Genomic DNA, 18,896 nt, shown 5'->3' on the forward strand with positions numbered 1-18,896 from the left:
ATGCTACCTGCTGTAGCAGAGACAGTGAGCCTATGTACACCAGTTGCTGGGGAACATGGGTGGGAGGGTGGTGTTGCACTCATGCCCTGCTTGTGGGTTCCTGGTTGGCCACTGTGTGAACGGAATGCTGGACTAGATGGACCCTTTGTCTGACCCAGCATGGCTCTTTGGATGTTCTCATATTAAAATGTTCCCTTGAGGTTAAAAAAAATAAATCCTGTAAACTACTGCTTGGGCGGGGGGGGGGGGGATGTTACATCTTTCATGTATCTGATAAGAAAAAAGCAGGTCTGCCCGAAAAAAGATGGCAACCCAATGCCACCCATGTTGGTAGGTCCTTAGTTTTTTCTGAAATGTAACTGTGGTTGGCCAAGGTACCATAGGGGAGAAGGAAGCAGACATGGGAAGAGGACATCCCTTGCCTCTATACCTCTGTTCCTGTGCCCGACTGTATACTCAAAATGTGCTTAGATGTGCCTTTTAGCTGAAGGGTACAGGCTGGGATTAGTTTTCTTATCTGTATTCATTGCTTACATTACAAATGCTGTGGTATTCATTGTAGCATTGCTTTTGATTACCAGCCCTGTCTGCTGCTGTCATTTGAGTAACTTTCCTCGCTTTGATTTTAATCACTTCTGTCTGATTGACTCAAGGCACCATTTCATTAAGCTTCACTTTGCCACTTTTACTCATAAGTACACAGCCTTGTGTATATAGCTTGTCTCGCCATCCTACTATTTTGGTCTTCCAGTGACTCTGCCTTTTCCTCAGAAACATTCCTTTCCCTCTTGCTTCATCTCTACTCCCAGGGCTGCCCGTATTTTACACACCTTCACGGGTGACTGTATTTTATTAGGGAAAGCACCTTGGTGACTTCAGTTTAGCACATCTTAAAAGAGTTTAGGGCAGGGGTGCAAAACCTCAGGCCAGGGGGGCAAATCCAGCCTTCCTGGGGTGTCCCAATTCAGCCATCTAGAGTTTCCCACATGGTCACATGTCTTCCTCAGTCCTTTTCCCTGATCACTGGCCATTGGGTGGTTTCCCAGGTTTTGTGCAGTTTTCTGCCCATTCCCAACAGTTGAAATTCCTTTTCTAGGGCTTCATTACCGGCAGTAAAAGCTTTAAGCTAAAAATGTGCTCGTATTTTGGCTATTTTGGCCCTCCCTCTTTTGCCTTCTGCCATGCCCTTTACTAGAATGTGGCTCCAAAGAGCTTCTCTGAAATGGAATTTAGCCCTCAGAGGTCCCACACCCCTGGTTTAGATCCTCTGTTGTCCTCACTGTTGCCCGTTATGAGTGATTGGCTGTGAAGGCCTGGAGAAACCTGCCCCACCAACTGGCTGTCAGGCAACCTTCTTTCCATGTGCCTGTGGTCATCACATGGTCAGATGGCATCACAGCACAGCAGGTCATCTAAACTCACCTAGAAGGAGGAGGTCAAGCTGAGGACCTTCCGCCCCTGCGCTACCCTCCTCATCCACTGAGTCCCACGGAGAAGGTGCTTCTGCACGTCCTGCCACTGTCTGGACCACACCTGGTGGGAACATGGGAAAAAGTCTTCTGTCCAGTGGCACCTTCTTCTACGTAGAGGGACGTAGAAGTCCCTACCAGGGAAGATCCAGCTGGCCCCTTCTTCTGCTTCTTGCTTTCAGCAGGCATTTGGTCTGGCCGCTCCTCCCTCCTGACCAGCAATGGTTAAACTGAGTAGGGTTGGATGAGAATTCATTGGGTTCATTTTTATTCGTAGTAGTTTTGTTGCTTATTCAGTCAGTCACTTCCGACTCTTCGTGACTTCATGGACCAGCCCACGCCAGAGCTTCCTGTCGGCCATCGCCACCCCCAGCTCCCCCAAGGTCGAGTCTGTCACCTCCAGAATATCATTTTGCCTTCCACTTTCCCTAGCATCAGCATCTTCTCCAGGGTATCCTGTCTTCTCATGATGTGGCCAAAGTACTTCAGTTCTGCCTTTAATATCATTCCCTCAAGTGAGCAGTCTGGCTTTATTTCCTGGAGAATGGACTGGTTTGATCTTCTGGCAGTCCAAGGCACTCTCAGAATTTTCCTCCAGCACCACAGTTCAAAAGCATCGATCTTCCTTCGCTCAGCCTTCCTTATGGTCCAGCTCTTGCAGCCATAGGTTACGACGGGGAATACCATTGCTTGAACTATGTGGACCTTTGTTGCCAGTGTGATGTCTCTGCTCTTCACTATTTTATCAAGATTTGTCATTGCTCTCCTCCCAAGAAGTAAACATCTTCTGATTTCCTGGCTGCAGTCAGCATCTGCAGTAATCTTTGCGCCTAGAAAGACTAAGTCTGTCACTGCCTCCATGTTTTCTCCCTCTATTTGCCAGTTATCAATCAAGCTGGTTGCCATAATCTTGGGTCTTTTTTGAGATTTAACTGCAACCCAGCTTTTGCACTTTCTTCTTTCATCTTCATTAGTAGTAGTACATCCCCAAATATGCAAATGTCTCTGTAAACTGGATGGCAAGAATTGAGATTTTTCTTTAAAAAAAAAATGCATGTGGGAGAAAGCAAAACTGACATAATGCATAATTTGTTTGCTGAGTTAGGAAACCAATGTTATAATATCAGAAGACAGTCCTCTATTATTGGTGTCATGACCCTGGTAGCAATATCAAAGTCAGAGGAGGAAGAGCTGGCTGAGCCTGGAGGTACTGCTAGACCCATCACTATCACTGGAGGCCCAAGTGGCCATGGGGGCTCGGAATACCTTTTACCAGCTTCAGCCAGTTGTCCAGCTATGGGCTCTCCTGGACAGGGATAGCTTGGCCATGGTGGCACAGGTGCTAGTAACCTCAAGACTGGATTACTGCAATGCGCTCTATGTGGGGCTGCCCTTAAGGCTGGTCCGGAAGCTGGAGCTAGTGCAGAATGCAGCAGCTCGGCTGTTGTCGGGAGCTGCCCCTTTTCAGCATGTAACTCCTTTGCTGAGGGAACTGCACTGGCTGCCTATTCACTGCTGGGCCAAGTTTAAGGTACTAGTACTGGTGTACAAAGCCCTAAACAACTTGGGACCAGGATACCTGAGAGAGCGCCTTCTCTTTTATCAACTTGCCCAGTCACTAAGGTCATTAGATGGCATGCTCCTAGTGGTCCCACATGGCCTGATTGGAGGCCACCCGAAGAAGAGCCTTCAGTATGGAGGTCCCATTCTATTGAACTCTTTGCCTCAGGAGGTCAGGAAGCTGCTACTGGGCTGTTTCCAGCACCTCCTGACAACATCTTCATTTTAGGCAGCCTTCCTTGACTGACCAGCCATGGTTTTTATCAGTATTGTGTATTTAAAAACAATAATTTTAACATGGAATTTTATTCTTTTATCTTCTTATCTTTGATTTTTTTTCTTCCACATGCATATCACCAAAGTGCATCTTGGGAATGTGGCACACATAATATGGTGATCTTTTCTTCCCCATGTGTCAAGACACACACCTTCTCTGATTGGCTGCTAGGCTTTGTTTACAATAATAGTTAGACAGGGAGTCATGAATGGAGGCCGTGGCTGTGGAAACAGAGCAAGCCAAAGCAACTACAAAAATCTCTGTTTCTCGTAGGACTTGGCATGTTGCTGACATTGTCAAGGAGGGGATGGCAGAGTTTGGCTTCTTAGTCATGCCAAGTATGCAGAAAATATAGATTAACTTGTAATCCATCTTGATTTGAAGTATGAAAATATTAAAGTTTCTTGGATCAGGCTTTGGTGTACATCTGAGAATAAAGAACCTCCTGGAGTTGATTTACGAAGCTACTATATTCAATTGACCAACCAGCTAATTTTGAGTTTGGGAAGCATCCCTATGCTTTATCTCTCATTCGGCCACAGTTGCATTTTTGCGTTCCTTTCTAAAAAAACTTTTTTTTATCATGTGAGTGTTCTATTGAATGATGTCACCAGCTTTATTAAAAAAAAAAAAAATCCTGCAAGTACATAAATAAAACAAGAAATAAGCAAGCAAGCTGTTTGTTAACAGCCAAGAAGTCTGACCTGGTAAAACTAATAGGTATGTAAACCCGATACATTTGAATTAGATGAAGCTTATTTGCCAACTTGTAGAATAGATACAGGGTCATGTGTGTGTGTAAGCAGCCTCTCCTTGTAGGTTAACAGGCATTTTTATTCTAGATTATAGAATTACAGGCATAGACATTTTGGCTTGGATCCAGATTTAGTCATGATTAACTTAAGTTCTATTGATTACAATGGGTCTACTCTTACTAAGACTGGAACCAAGCCTACACACACACACACAGAGAGAGAGAGAGAGAGAGAGAGAGAGATCTCATGCCACTGTGATTCTGTAATTTGTACAGTGATTATGTAAACTGCATTTGAATAATTGATAATATGAAGAAAAATCTCCAGATAGTGTTTATATTTGGATCATATTTTAGAGGTGTATGTCTGAAGAGTAGATGTGGACTTCAGTAGCACATGATTGAAAAGATACAGGAGACACGAGGAGAGTGTTAAAATGTGCCAGGCAAGCAAATTCTATGATGGGGGCGGGGTGGTGGTGGTCAGGGATTGTTTAATCCCTGCAGTATCTTACTGGAAGGAATAAAGATGTGAAGAATACTAAATTATTGCCATAGTAAAAAAAAAGAAAAAAGAAAAAAGTTATGTATTATTTACAAGCACAGTGTGAGCTGTCAGGTCAGTTAAATCAATTATTCACCATTTGTTCAATTTAGCTTTGTATAAATCTTCATTTTCTCACTCAGCAAATTCCAAATTTACTACAAAGCTGTATGCCATGACCTTAACGAGAACAGACTGGGGAAGCTTCTAACAAAAAAAGAAAAGAACGAAAGAATGAAATAAAGAAATAAAGAAAGAGAAAAAGCTTCCACTTGCTAAATTCATAAGCAATCGTTTGAAAAACAATCAGCATCAAAGCACTGCTTCATTTTATCTGGAGTGTGATTTTTACACATAAATTGTAAGTGATGTCTACATAACTTTACTTCTTGAGATGGATGGGTATGTTTCATCTTTGTCCCCGAATATTTGTTGCTCAAGACTGACAACTTCCTCAAAAGCTTCATTTCTTTTAGTTTGAGACATTTCCTTCTGGTTTTCTATGTTCAGGGCTCCTGTTTATGGAAATATATGTCCCATTGGACAATGGTGTTGTCAGCCTGTTGAAGAAAGGTTCTGTTCACCTTGAAGCTGAGGCTGAAAATGTATGAACATTTACCAAGCAGTAAGTCAAAGTGGTGGCCATGTAGGGGGTTCTTCCAAACTGATGGCTCCCAGCACTACCGAGCAAAAGATGTCATGCAGCTATTCCATCTTTCCCCTCTTACCTGTTATCTTCTGTTAAGAAGAACATAAATTATGTTATTTGGATTTTCTGTTAAGAAAAAAATATGAAAGCAGCTGTGGGAAAATACAGCAGGGGTTAAAAATGGAAAGCAGTGTCATCTGGACCACCATAAAATTCCACAAATGAGCCAGGATGATCGCACAACAAAATTCTCATCTGGAAGCATTCCAGGTAAGTTGATATAAGAAGCATCATGCCACATTGTGATAAGAACCCTGCCATTCCTGCCTATTGCTAGTTCCAGCAACAGGAAGAAGGAAGATGAATCCATTCTTCCACATGCCAGTACAGGTGGCAAGGAATGCAATCCTGCATTGCCCTGGTTAGCTGCCAGCAAGAGAAGGCTTCATACAGTGCAAAGTGAAACTATGGAATTAGCTACAAGAAGATGCAGTGATGGCCACCACCTTGGAAGGCTTTAAAAGGGATTAAACAAATCCATGGAAAATAAGGCTATCAATGGCTGCTAATCATAATGGCTATATATTGCCTCCAGTATCAGAGGTGCTATGTCTCTCATTCCCAGTTTCTCAGGGACATGAGAGGGTGCTATTATACTCATTTCCTGCTATGGGCTTCCCATAGACATCTGATTGGTCACTGTGTGAACTACGGGTGGACAAATCTGTCACTTTCAGTTTCTCTCAATTTCTCATTTTTCCAGTCTTAAGTTTGGTTCACCTCAAATTTTGTGGATTTCTCCAGCAAAGAAACATAAATTTCTTATGTTTGGCTTGTCCTGAATGTTGACAGTTTTTTAATGTTTGCATGAAAATTATAAGCATTTTTGTCCACATTTCTCCAAATACATGCATTTTGCGTGCATTATTCCCCAATATGCACATTTTTGCAAGAGGTTTCCTAATATAACACATATCTGAACATTATTTTCATTGATATATACATGTTTGTATTCATTGTTTGATTGGAGAACTCCATTGCAAAATTTGGAGGAGTGCAAATTTCAAAGGATAACTGAGTTTCAGTTCGCAGAGTGATTCGGAACTAACTGAACAAATCTTTTCCCCGTTCCTAGTGGGAACAGAATGATGGGCTAGATAGGCCTCTGGCCTCATTGAGCACAGCTTTTCTTTAATGTTCTTAGGTGAGCATCAATAACTTTATAAGAAATACGAAGACTCATGACTAGTTTTCCCTTGCTCAGCTCGTCTGTTCACAGCCTCGTTTTCCCCATTTTAAAAATGGTAATTCTAGCACCGCCCCACTGCCCCCTCTGAAGATGCTGGGAGATCAAAAGCTGCATGGCAGTTAGCACAATCGAATGCTATGCCCATGGAAGAGAAGGAGGCCGGAGACAGAAATGATTTTTAAGAGCGTTGAAATTGGTTTGAGAGAAGATTCACTCCCCATGCATTTCTTTTGTCCCTTTGTTGTCGCCTCTCAAATAGGTTTCACAGGTTTTTGAACCAAGGCAAAATGCCTCCAGAACCTATTTAGAGAGGCAAAATACCCTGCAAGCAACGGTGTCTCTTTCATACGGCCTTGGACTCACTAAAAAAGACAAGCCTCTGTCTCCAGCCAGAGTTATACTTTGATGCAGATGCTATTACATCAATTATCAGCATGTTTTGTTTTGTTTTTTAAATGACAGAACCTTGTAAATGTGCCTTAAATGTTGACAAGAGGAATGCTGGATGGACTCTTGCCTTGTTGAGAGAAAATGCTGCAGGCCATGACTTAGCTTTGTTGTATCTTGCCAAGATAAAGGTGAGGGTTTCATCAAGCATACTGCCCATCAGAACGTTTGACAGCCCCCTCCCCCCAAAGAAGAAGCGATACATCATTCAGGAAAAGTGTCCGCCACAAAGTGCTGCCAGTGCCCACTGCTAATGAAATTCTGTGGAAATTATTCCAGAGGGAATCTCTTGTAAAGCTCTAACGCTGCATCCAAGAGTTTCTGCAAACTCTTCTGCATGACTCACTCAACGCTTGGTAGATTAGACGTTACTGAACCACATGCATTTGTGTTAAATGAATAACGCAAAACACAACAGCTGGGGCTACTTGTTTCTCTGGCAGATGACAACCACGGTTAAACCCAATGGGGACTCGAGATAGTATTGTAATTACCTAACTGGGTCAGCAGTTAAACAGACTGTGTCACTGTAGTATCTTCACTTGCCCCGTTTCCTTCCAAGATCTTGCTTGCTTCTTAGATGGAGCAAAAAAACAAAACAAAACCCTGATCTTTCCATTCCACCCATGCTCTCTCCAATAGATTAGAAATAAAATTAGCAAAATCAACAATAAGGAAAAGGTCGACACCCCTCCCCTGCTCTGCCTTGGCAAAAATACTTCACACACTGTGGGATAATTTGCATGTTTCTCTTTTTAAAACAGGGGTGGGGAACCTTTTTCAGCCTGAAGGCTGAATAGGCTCTAGGCAAGCATGCTGTGGTGTGGACAGCATGCCAGCAATGGGTGGGACCACATCCCATAATAGGCAGGGCTAGTGGAGGCTGGTGGTTCCGATGTCAGTGGGGCAGAGAACCCTAAAGGAGCTTTTCAAGCTGCATCTTGGATCGCTCCTTTACAGTTCTGACTGGTTCTGACTGAAATCTGGAGCGGATTCATTGCCTCACTGACATCGGAGCCACAGGCCTCCACTGTGATGGAGGCTACCCCACTCCTGGCATTTAGCCCCCCCACGGTTGTGATTGTCCATACACATACACACACTCATATGCATACACACAACACACATTCCCCCTCCTAAAAATCCCCCCCACTGACAATTAGTTTTTTCTTTTCTTTTTCTAAGCCTGATTGCAGTGTGTGGGCTGGCTGATATTTGAGGGGGGGGGTCGGACTGTTGAGGAACGGACAGTTAGCCCTTCCCTCAGCAGCAGCAGTCCTACCCAAAATGCCCTTCACAACAAAATTGGGGCTGTTTAAAAGACACCACTGGCACCAGCACCAATCAGTAATCGGAGATAAGAGATTTTCAGTGGGGAAAATCGCTTATCTCTGACCAGAGGCAAGAGATTTTCCCTGCCTGGGGGAGAAGGGGAGGGGTCTAGGGAGAGGGGACTGGGAGAGAATCTGTTGGGCCAGATGGGGACACGGAACCCCATGGGCCGTATCCAGCTATAGCTGGTGGTTCCCGAGCCTTATTTTACAATAATTCTCTTTACTGACCTTTCAGTGGGATCGAAACATCAAAGGCATATAGAAGAAAATAATGGATTGACATAAATGAACAAAGGGACAAGTTTTGCGACCTAACTATATAGAACACTCAAAAGAAATGAAGGCCAGCAGGTAATTTCAACAAAAATCTATATTGAGGGGTACTTTAAAATGAAACTGAAATCTTAATTCTTGAGGAATGTTAGAACCATAATGTTACATGTCAGCCTCCCACATTCCATGCTCTTCCTTTACTCCCCACTCACTAAAATTCCTAAATACGACAGTAGCCATAACTTGTGACCCATCAAGCTGAATTCAGCCCACCAATCAGCCTGGGTGGGGCTGCAAAATCAGAGTGTTCTGAGCACCTGTCAAGCCACCATATATAGCTGGTGGACCACATTTGACTTGGCGGATCACAAGTTGTGCAGGCTTGATATGCATACAAGCATGGCTTTTCATTTGCTACCAATCATAAGATGATGAATAATGCTACATGTCTCATATTATTTGTATTGCTCTGTAGCAAACATGTCAGAGCATGTTGTCCCGGGAAAGCAACCTACTCCTTGTGTTGGTTGACTTGACATCCTCTTTTCTATAACTTGCACGCAACACACCTCATACCACAGGGCTTAGGTAGGAACCATTTCATGTTGTTTTGTTGTTTTGAAACCACAGTTGTTAGGTTTACATTATTTTGTTTTTAAAAGAAAGTTTGTGTGGGTTTCATGTTCTGCTTTTTATTATCCTAGGGGCCATTTCCTGAATTTAAAAAAAGGGGGGGGGGAGAAAATGTCAAAAGTGAAATATTTGAACATTTCACACCAGGTTCACAGGAGTTTGCTCCCATCTCTACTACCATGGTCACTACAGCTGCTTGTATTAATAATATTTAGAGCCAAGATTATTTCACAGGTGCTGGGCAAAGTAAAAAAAGTACTGTGATCTCGAGAGAGCTCAAAGACTATGTTAATTGTACTATCAAAATATTGTAACTATATCAACCCCACAGAACAAAAAACAAACAAGCAAACAAACAGAATGCCCATGCCCTGATCCAGGAAAGGTTATCTGTTCCACATCTGGAGGTACAGTGCAGATGGACATATACAGTGCTGTGTGCATCTTGATTCAGCTAAGATGTAGAGGCAAATAATGAAACATATGAATATAAGATATGCCTATCCTGGATCAGACCAAAGGCCCATATAGTGCAGCATACTGTCTCCAACAGTGGTCAACTGGAGGCCTCCAGGAAGCTCACAAGCAAAGCAAGAGCGAGACAACCACCTCCTGTCGCTTGACCACAAAAAGATGGTAACTAAAGATATGCTGCCTATAAACAGGAAAGTCAATCTAGCTGTTGTGACTAGTAGCCATTGATAGACCTCTCTTCCATTAATGAAATACAGGGTACAGATATCATAAATACTGTTAAATGTGCCCACCCCACTTCTAAGCAGTGAAAACTTTCAAGGGTTCCAGTGCTTACCCACAATCCAGTTTCCTTAGAAGGAGGTCACTAGAGATTTATGGCATTTCTGTAACCTAAGTTTTATTTACACACATATGCAGGCTGAGCATAAGATGGAGGTTCACAGCATTAACAGTCCAACTGATTCCTGTTCTCCACCAGAGTTCTAGGGGAACCCATAGAGTCAGCTCTTTGCCTCCTTTTTGGAACTAGTTCCAGCACAGATTGACTTCTGACTAAACACAGAGATCTCTGTCTAGTAGCAGAAGGAAGAAAGATGAGTCCTCACCACCCATCACATATGCCTTCTTGGGCCATCCTAGCTCCCACTGAAACACATCACCAGAATTTCAACAGCTATCCACCATCCTTTGTCTGGCCTTAAGAGTATTGCCTCAACAGCATTCACATGGATAGCTCAGCTTACAGAAATTTTAGTGTCAAAGATTACACAGTTGAAGGGATCCTGAATTTCTTTACAATCATAGGCACCAGGCTCTAATGGGCTGCTGAAAAGTCACTGAGACCAACCCCCAAAGCATAACACTACATTGCATTTATTTCATTGCAACTGAACTACACTAGAGAAATCTTACAGCAGAGTGCTCAGGAATGGACTGGATCAGCCTAGGAACTGATGGCCCTGTTTTTTTACTCCACCTGCACCCATACCTACCACCCTGTTTTTTTCTTTGTTGCATCCCATAACTGAATCAAAGCGTACACACATGCAATTTAAAAATGCAAGTAGGAACAGCAGGGTGCAATCATTTACAGCCCTCCTTTCCAAAAATCAATTTGCATTCCCCCCCCCCAAATATCAAAGCCCCCAAATGTGAAGAAAATGCCAAGATTGTCACTCAAACATGAACTTCACATGAGTTAAGCTGGTGCAGTGTAATAGACAGATTTCTGGGCTTTGACCACAGAGACAGTTCAGTGGCAGAGCACAAGCTTTGCATAAGGAAGGTCCCAGGTACAATTGTGACATCCCCAAGTAGGACTGGGAAAGATTCCTGTCTGAGTTCCTGGAGAGCTGCTGCCAATCAGTACAGACTATACTGACTTAGATGGACAACTAGTCTGATCAGTGGACTCTGGTGGCTCCAATGTCAGTGGGGCTGTGAAACCCTCCTGGTTTCAGTCAGAACCAGACAGGACTCTAAGGAGCTATCCAAAGTGCTGAACCCTATCCTCCAAATAGGTTCAGCCGATTCAAAATCAGAGCCACCAGCCTCCACTGGATCTGACTTAATATACGTCAGCTTCATATTGTTGTACAAAATCTGGAGTAACTCAAACTTGGAAGATGTATGAGAAATGTGTTTCAGTTCATCTTTGACCAGAATTCACCCAGTTTGCACTCCTGGAACCAAAAGTGGACCTGAATGCAATCTGCAGTTGAAGTCTGTGCATTTCTAATCTTGTAATGCGATTCACAGAACCAAAAAATTGCATTTGAAAAATGTGTACATTTGAGAAATGTGCATGAAAAATTGCACACTTTTGTAAAAGGCACACAAACACGCTTTAATCAATGGGATAGAAATGCATACATTTCAAAAACGCACATAACTGAAGCATACTTTTGGGGAAATTCATACAAAACACATGTTTTCATGCCAAAAACAAAAAACAAAGTTTGCAATCTGATATGGACAAAGTCAGAAATAGGGATGTTGCAGGAGTCTGAGAGGGGGGTGGAGTCCAGCGGACTCCCCCCTGCTGGGCCTCCTGGATTCCAGTCTGCAGATGCCGAGTCCGCACACGCCAAGTCGGGCAAGCACAGTTGTCCCCACTATGTCACCAAGCCACCATTTTGCCCAAAATGGTGGTGCATTCTTTTATGTAAAGGAGCTTTTAATGCAAATGGCAGCTGCAAAGGGGACATCTATGCATTTATGGCCATTTATGCCCATAATTTTGCATAAATGGGCTCCTTATGACTGCCATTTGCATTACAAGCCCCTTTATGTAAAAAGAACGAGATGCCATTTTGCAAAAAATAGTGGTTCAGCAAGGGAGCATGCAGCCACATGCTGCTTTCTGGGCACCCATGGACCGGTCAGTGGCTCGCACAGTGAGCAGGGTCAAATGGCCAGTGGGGTGAGTTCATCGAGTGGCATGCAAGGCAGACCTGGGTGAGTTTGCCCATCCCTAGTCAGAAAAGTTTTGAGGTGGAATTTGGAGGACCTTGACAAGCTCAGCTTTTGCTGATTCACACATCCCCACTTAAATTCTTCTGCAGGCATTATGTTCACAGGCCACCCTTAGCCAAGTCATTCTCTCAGACTTACTTCCATGGTAGGATTGTGCTGACTATTAAAAAAAAAATGTCAGCCCCATGTGCCCCCCTTGCACTCTGTGGATGGCATACAGAAGTGCCAAATAAAATTAAAATTGAATAATGCGCCTGCATCTGAACTTGAACAGAACTCTTTGGAATGTATGGCCATTGCATTTCAAATGCGTGTGATACTTCATCTTGGCATGATTCTTTGTAGCATTAGGAAGACATGAATGCTTCTCCCCTTTTGTGTGCATAGTACAGGAAGGATACATGGTGAGCAGGCAGGGCCGGCCCTACCATAAGACAGAGTGAGGCAGCCTGGGTGGTGTGGAGAGGGCAGCAGTGGCAGCCCCTTCACCATTCCCCTGTGCTGGGAGACAGAGCTGTGTGTTCCTGCATCTGCTAAGCTACCCTGCTGCCCCTCAGGTGAAGTGAAGTATGCTGCCTTCTCACCAGTGTGGGATTCAGCTGCCAGTCTGGTTGGCTTCTGTAGGTGGAATGGAGGGGTGCTGTCTCGGACCAGCCCTGCAGGCAGCTATGGAGCAACATGAAATCTGCCATGCTCTTTTTAAATGCAAGGGAATTCAATGCACCCTTCTTTTAGGCAATAAGAGGGAAGAGAAGATCAAGGCAATGGAGGGAAAGATGAGTAGCCAGAAAAATATTATCATAATTGTTGGGTGGGTCTCGGAGTTACCATAGCTGTCCTACATATGAAATCTGATACACATGTCAATTTTATTTTGCAACATTTAACATTCATGATTCTAAAAGAGAGGGGCAGAGGCATGGAAATTCAGGAGCAATTATCTTTTCATTTCATTATGATGCTCAAGCTGCTTTGTGACAAATCACATTTCCCTCCTTGGGGCATGTCTGTGCAGAGCTGATGAATGCACTTCACATATTCTTACCAGCTGACTACTCTCTGGGATGGACAAATTGGCAATGGAATAGCATAATGTTTTTCAAAAGTTCTAAGCTCAGCGAACCCGTTTCATATCCATTTCTGTGTGCATACATCTGCTACAGAGTGTCTGTGCATTCCAGAAGATTTGGGGGAGTTTTAGTGCATGCATTCCATTCACGCAACGTTGGGCCTCGCCTTTGCCCTCTGTGCAACTGGGTGTACCTTCTGTGGTTGTGCATTGCAGAGAAAGATTGATCAGAGTAAGCAATCTGCCTTTCAGGAAAATTTGCCCAATCATTATTGAACTTCCCACCAAAGAGCCCCTGATACACTTCCGAGGAAGCCCGGCTTTTCCCAGAACACAATTTGAAAACTATGGTAGTAACACAATATGAGGCATTGGGGGTCTCAAACCTGGGACTTTGGAAGTGGGGCACCTTGCCCTTTGTGCCGCTGGCACAGCTTGCAGGCTGAGGGAACTGCAGACCCGATTCTCTGTTGCTCTACAGCACCACCAGCATGGATGGCCAGAGAGTGAACTGCAGCTTCCAAGTACAGCAAGATCAGGTGACACAAGGAGCCTATGAAATCCCATCTGGCCATATAAAATTGCTGTCTCAGGCCTGGCTCCTCAGTCAAAATATTTCTTATCAAGGTTCAGGGTTGAGCTTGTACAGACTGCCTGGAAACTTTCCCTAAGTTGCTGAACTGCCGGTCTACCTTCTGGCTTGCCCTGCTCGTTGTTAGCCCTGACACACAGTAACCAGGCCTGGCCAAAGAATGGGGATGTTTTAAGAGCAGTGAGTGGGAAGAAGCATTTCAGTCTCCTTCCTTAGCCTATGATTTGTACAAAGAATGCTAAACCACTATAGATTTTCTTACAAGCGCTGAGAAAACTTCCTGCCGCTAGCTGCCAATGCAGAGATAATCTGAGGATCCGACAGCCAATGCCTCAGTTATGTCGGAGAAAAGGGATAGGAGGCAAACTTCACCCTGGTGCATTTTCTCCTCAGATAATTAGATATATGAACAAGAAAAGAGCAGCAGCGCAGTTCTGGGCGCTACACAGGGTCCCTGATCTTTACCTCACCAGCCTACAGTAACCCTCTTGTTAGCTTCCTTCTCCAGCTTTCTCTGTGCCTCTCACACAGAGAGTGAGATGTTTGCATCCCCCTAGTGCATCTTTCAGTGGAAGGTCATGGGGTGGTTTTTTTTCCCCCATTATATGATCTGGCTGGACACATGGCTTGTTTTCACATGTGGATGGCAAGATGAAAAAGAAAGCTTCTATGAAGGTAATTCTGGGTTGACTTGGCAATGGTTCTCTGGAGGGTGTATTTTTTTTCTGCAGTTGCCTAGCAACTCCAGGAGGGGTATGATTCCACTGTACTCCAGCAGAGTGTCTGTCTGGGGAATGAAATGGGGAGGGCGGGAGCCCAAGAATTAGCTGGGAGGTACCTTCTCCTTGGCCACCTCTAGGCCAAGCAGACTGAGCGGAAGTCAAGACCCTTGGAAGTCAGGAGCATCAAATACTTCATGAAATCTTTTGTGCTTTACATCTGGGCTCGAGGTAGAAAAAACGCCCGCATTTAAATGGCAAAACACTTGTTTGGCAGTGTCCAAAGTGAATGGGGCGCACATTCGGTTTAAGTGAGCAGGGTGTCTGCAAACAAGTGGAATAGGAAGAGCCAATGGAGGCTGGTGGCTCCGATGTCAGTGGAGCGGTGAGTCTACTCTGGGTTTCAGTCAGAACCAGTCAGAACTCTAAAGCAGCTATCTATGGTGCTGAACCTATTTTGGGGATATGGTTCAGCACCTTGCACAGCTCCTTGAGATTTCTGATCTAGAGTTCTGACTGAAACTCTGATGGCCTTGTAGGCCCCTTCCAACCCTACTATTCTATGATTCTCTGAAACCCGGGGTGGATTCACCACCCCACTGACATCAGAGCCACCAGCCTCCACTGGGAGCAGCAACTGGGAGAGGTGCAAAATGATGGCCATCCTTGCAACATGGGCAGGTTCAGATGTAGGTCGCCATACCCCCCCAAAAAAAATTTGACAGAGAAAAATGCCTGCACTTGTTTTATGTGATGCAAGTGAGGGTGCATTCAGAGAGAGGGTGTATTCAGAAGATGATCATGTGCAAGCCAAACAAATGAGCCCATTCTGCCACGGTATTTGCCCCATAAAAAGGAATGTTGAAAGGCTGACTTGGAAATATACATCTCTCTTGGGTCAGAAAGCATGGCCTTGCATGTAAATGCCAGAAATTTATTTTTATTGTCTTAGCACGTCTTCCTTTCTTCCTGAAATGCGAATGTTTTCCTACAACATACTCCTGTTCACATCTCCTCAGAAGTAAGTCCTATTTGGCTCAGCGAGGTGGACTTCCAGGCAAGTGTGTATAAGACTGCCACCTCAGAATTCTATAATTCTTCAGTATGTGTTAGCAAAGTTGTCGGATTCAAACAGATACAAGTGGCTGGTTGTTGCTCTGCTATCAGTTCCAAATTCAGTCTACAGCTGAAACAGCCTCACAGGGAGAAAGCAGGCACAAATGGAAAGTGACCATCTGGCAAAGGTTCGCTGACATTCTCTTGAGGTTTGGTGCCCCTTTTTTATGGCAAGCCTCCTTTGCTTTCAACAGTTGTGTCACAAGGCAGAAATTCAGCAGGCAGAGCTTTCCCTAGCACATGGAAACAGTGATAGTGGAAGTTCCCCTGTTGCTGCTTTGAAGGCACAGGAGGCCTGCCAGAAAATATGTGGCAATTCTGAGGGCCAGCGTCAGTGCCTGGAATCTTTGGGCAGTTGCCAAGGTTTAACAGTGACACCTGCGACATTTAAAAAAGAATAAAAATTCTGCCTGGCAGTTCAAACAGCACCAAGCAGCTGTGTCTGCCTGCCATTTTAACTTCCCACAATGCCACAGAATGATGCTACACCAGGACATTGTGGGAAATTACAATGGTGGGTAGACTGAGCAGTCTGGCACGGCTTAGGGCGCAAACTGAGACTGAATCCGGACATGACAGAAACAGATTAGCTACTGAGCCAAACACAAGGTCATTTGTTGTCGTTCAGTCGTGTCCGACTCTTCGTGACCCCATGGACCATAGCACGCCAGGCCTTCCTGTCCTGCGCTCTCTCCCGGAGCGTGCTCAAGTTCATATTCATTGCATCTGTGATGCTATCTAGCCATCTCATCCTCTGCCATCCCCTTCTCCTTTTGCCTTCAATCTTTCCCAGCATCAGGGTCTTTTCCAGAGAGTTTTCTCTTCTCATTAGGTGGCCAAAATATTTGAGCTTCAGCTTCAGTATCTGTCCTTCCAATGAGCACTCAGGGTTGATTTCCTTTAGGATGGACTGATTTGACCTCCTTGCAGTCCAAGGGACTCATAAGAGTCTTCTCCAGCACCACAGTTCGAAAGCATCAATTCTTCGGCGCTCAGCCTTCCTTATAGTCCAGCTCTCACAGTCATACATTACTACTGGGAAAACCATAGCTTTGATTAGACGGACCTTTGTCTCTGCTTCTTACTATGCTGTCTAGGTTTGCCATAGCTTTCCTCCCAAGGAGCAAGCATCTTTTAATTTCATGGCTACAGTCACTGTCTGCGGTGATCTTGGAGCCCAAGAAAGTAAAATCTGTCACTGCTTCCATTTCTTCCCCTTCCATATGCCAGGAAGTGATGGGGCCAGATGCCATGATCTTCGTTTTTTTAATGTTGAGTTTCAAACCAGCTTTTGCACTCACCTCTTTCACCCTCAACAAGAGGCTCTTGAGATCCTCTTCGCTTTCTGCCATTAGGGTGGTATCGTCTGCATATCGGAGGTTGTTGATAATTCTCCCAGCAATCTTAATTCCGACCTGTGATTCATCCAACCCAGCGTTTCTCATGATGTACTCTGCAAATAAGTTAAATAAGCAAGGTGACAATATGCAGCCTTGTCGTACTCCTTTCCCAATTTTGAACCACTCGGTCATGCTGCTGGCATATAAAGCCCTGAGCAGTTTCGGACCAGGTTACCTGACAGATTGCCTTCCCCAATACAGACCTGTCAGATCATCAAAGGAGGCCTTGGTGGCAGTACTACAACCTGCAGGTTGCCATCTTGCAGCAACATGGAAACAGGCCTTCTCTGTGGTGGCACCTGACTTATAGAATGACTTCCCCACTGGTATTTGGGAGGCCCCAACTGTAGCATGCTTTAGATACCAATTAAAAGCCCATCTTTTTATCCAGGCCTTCCCTGCGTGAATGTGCTGCCCAGTTTCTTAATTACAGTGTTGTGTTGGTTTTAATGTTTTTATCAGTGTTTTATCTCAATGTTTTAGCAATTAGTATATAATTTACTTGTATTTTAATGTATATTACTATTTATTTTAATGTATTTGAATTATCTTGTAAAGCAGTTCAAGATAGATAGATATAGATATATAATACAGTAAGCAGTACATAAAGCCATTCAATAATAATAATAAAATAATAAGGGAGCAATCCTATGGCCACTAGACAGCAGCTAGATGGCCATAGGATATCTGGTTTTCTAGGAACCAACCTCAGAGCCCGTGATCTGAGGTCGGTTCCCGGATTACCGACCTCCATCCATTTCCATGCTGCCTTGCAGGCAGTGTGGAACAGCCTCGAGCTCTGCGCTCGCAAAAGGAGTGCAGAGTGGCCAAAAAGGGGAGTTCCAGGGGATGTTCCAGGGTGGGGAGGGCGGAAATGCCTGTACAACACATCCAGTGTGTCGTACAGCAGCGTCCTCCCCCTTCTGCCCTCCCGTGGCTAGACAGCCGCAATCGGCTGTCTAGCCAAAAAATGCAGGGCAGGAGGAATGCAGAGGAAATGATCCCCTCCATGCTTCTCCTGCCCTGCGTTGGATACACGGTCACCTCCGAGTTCTGAGGTGGCCGCCTCTCTGGATAGGATTGTGCCCTTAGTAAATAATAATGATAAGACCAGCAGAGCCCAGTGACAGAGGAGGAGGCCCAGCAGAGGGCTCGTTGCCCATGGTCCACTGAAATTTGGAGCTGGCCCTGGGGTCTCCACATCCTTTCTGCTCATCAGTTCTCGATATACATCGAAATGTTCTGTACAGAGATATCTGCTTGCAGCCATTCCCTGGCATCTTCCCTGCAAAATTCTCAAAAATGTAACCTGAGTAATGGCTTTGAGAGCTGAACCTGCCTTTACCGTGATTGAAAGAGAAAAGGTAGGGTGTGTCTGGAGACACAGCTGTCCATGAACTTTCCTTTTCACTGCTCATCTTGCCTCATTCTCGCTCCCGGATGCAAAAGTATCCCCCCCCTCCCAAAACAAGAAAAAGGTGCATTTTCAAACACAAAATGCACACTTTACCAAACACAGGCCCCAAATCTCCACTTTCCCCCATAAGCTAAAGCATGAAAATGTGGTGTGTGTGTGGGGGGGGAGGGATGTGCATTTTTGGAAGTGTGCAGTTGCGCAAGCATGCACTTTCCTATGCGAACACAAGTTCAGGAAATTGTGAAAAAATCCCAAAAATTGCATGCCTGCATGCCTTCATTTTGGGAGCTGGGAATGGGACACATTCACATGATTTGTGAACAGGAATGAAATTCTTGTACATCCCTAGCTTCCTTCTCCAAGGCAGTATGGGAATGCCAACACTGCCATCGTGTGGCTGCTGGGCAAAATAGCACCAGGGGGAGAGAAAGTCGAAAGTAGG

At 44.5% G+C, this 18,896-nt stretch overlaps 1 long non-coding RNA gene across 1 annotated transcript in view; it reads left to right on the plus strand.

Moving 5' to 3' along the window:
- The first annotated feature begins 3,498 nt into the window (after window positions 1-3,498).
- LOC146346612 (uncharacterized) overlaps window positions 3,499-18,896 on the plus strand; it is a 28,835-nt gene continuing 13,437 nt past the window's right edge. Inside the window, exons 1-4 of the long non-coding RNA XR_014789816.1 lie at window positions 3,499-4,026; window positions 4,748-4,965; window positions 6,965-7,080; window positions 8,519-8,634. This is a non-coding gene — a long non-coding RNA (uncharacterized LOC146346612). The remainder of the gene's footprint in view (window positions 4,027-4,747; window positions 4,966-6,964; window positions 7,081-8,518; window positions 8,635-18,896) is intronic.

The sequence above is a fragment of the Heloderma suspectum genome, chromosome 4, assembly GCF_057233095.1.
Source record: "Heloderma suspectum isolate Gila_16-S chromosome 4, 16-S_ref, whole genome shotgun sequence".
Lineage (NCBI taxonomy): Eukaryota > Metazoa > Chordata > Lepidosauria > Squamata > Helodermatidae > Heloderma > Heloderma suspectum.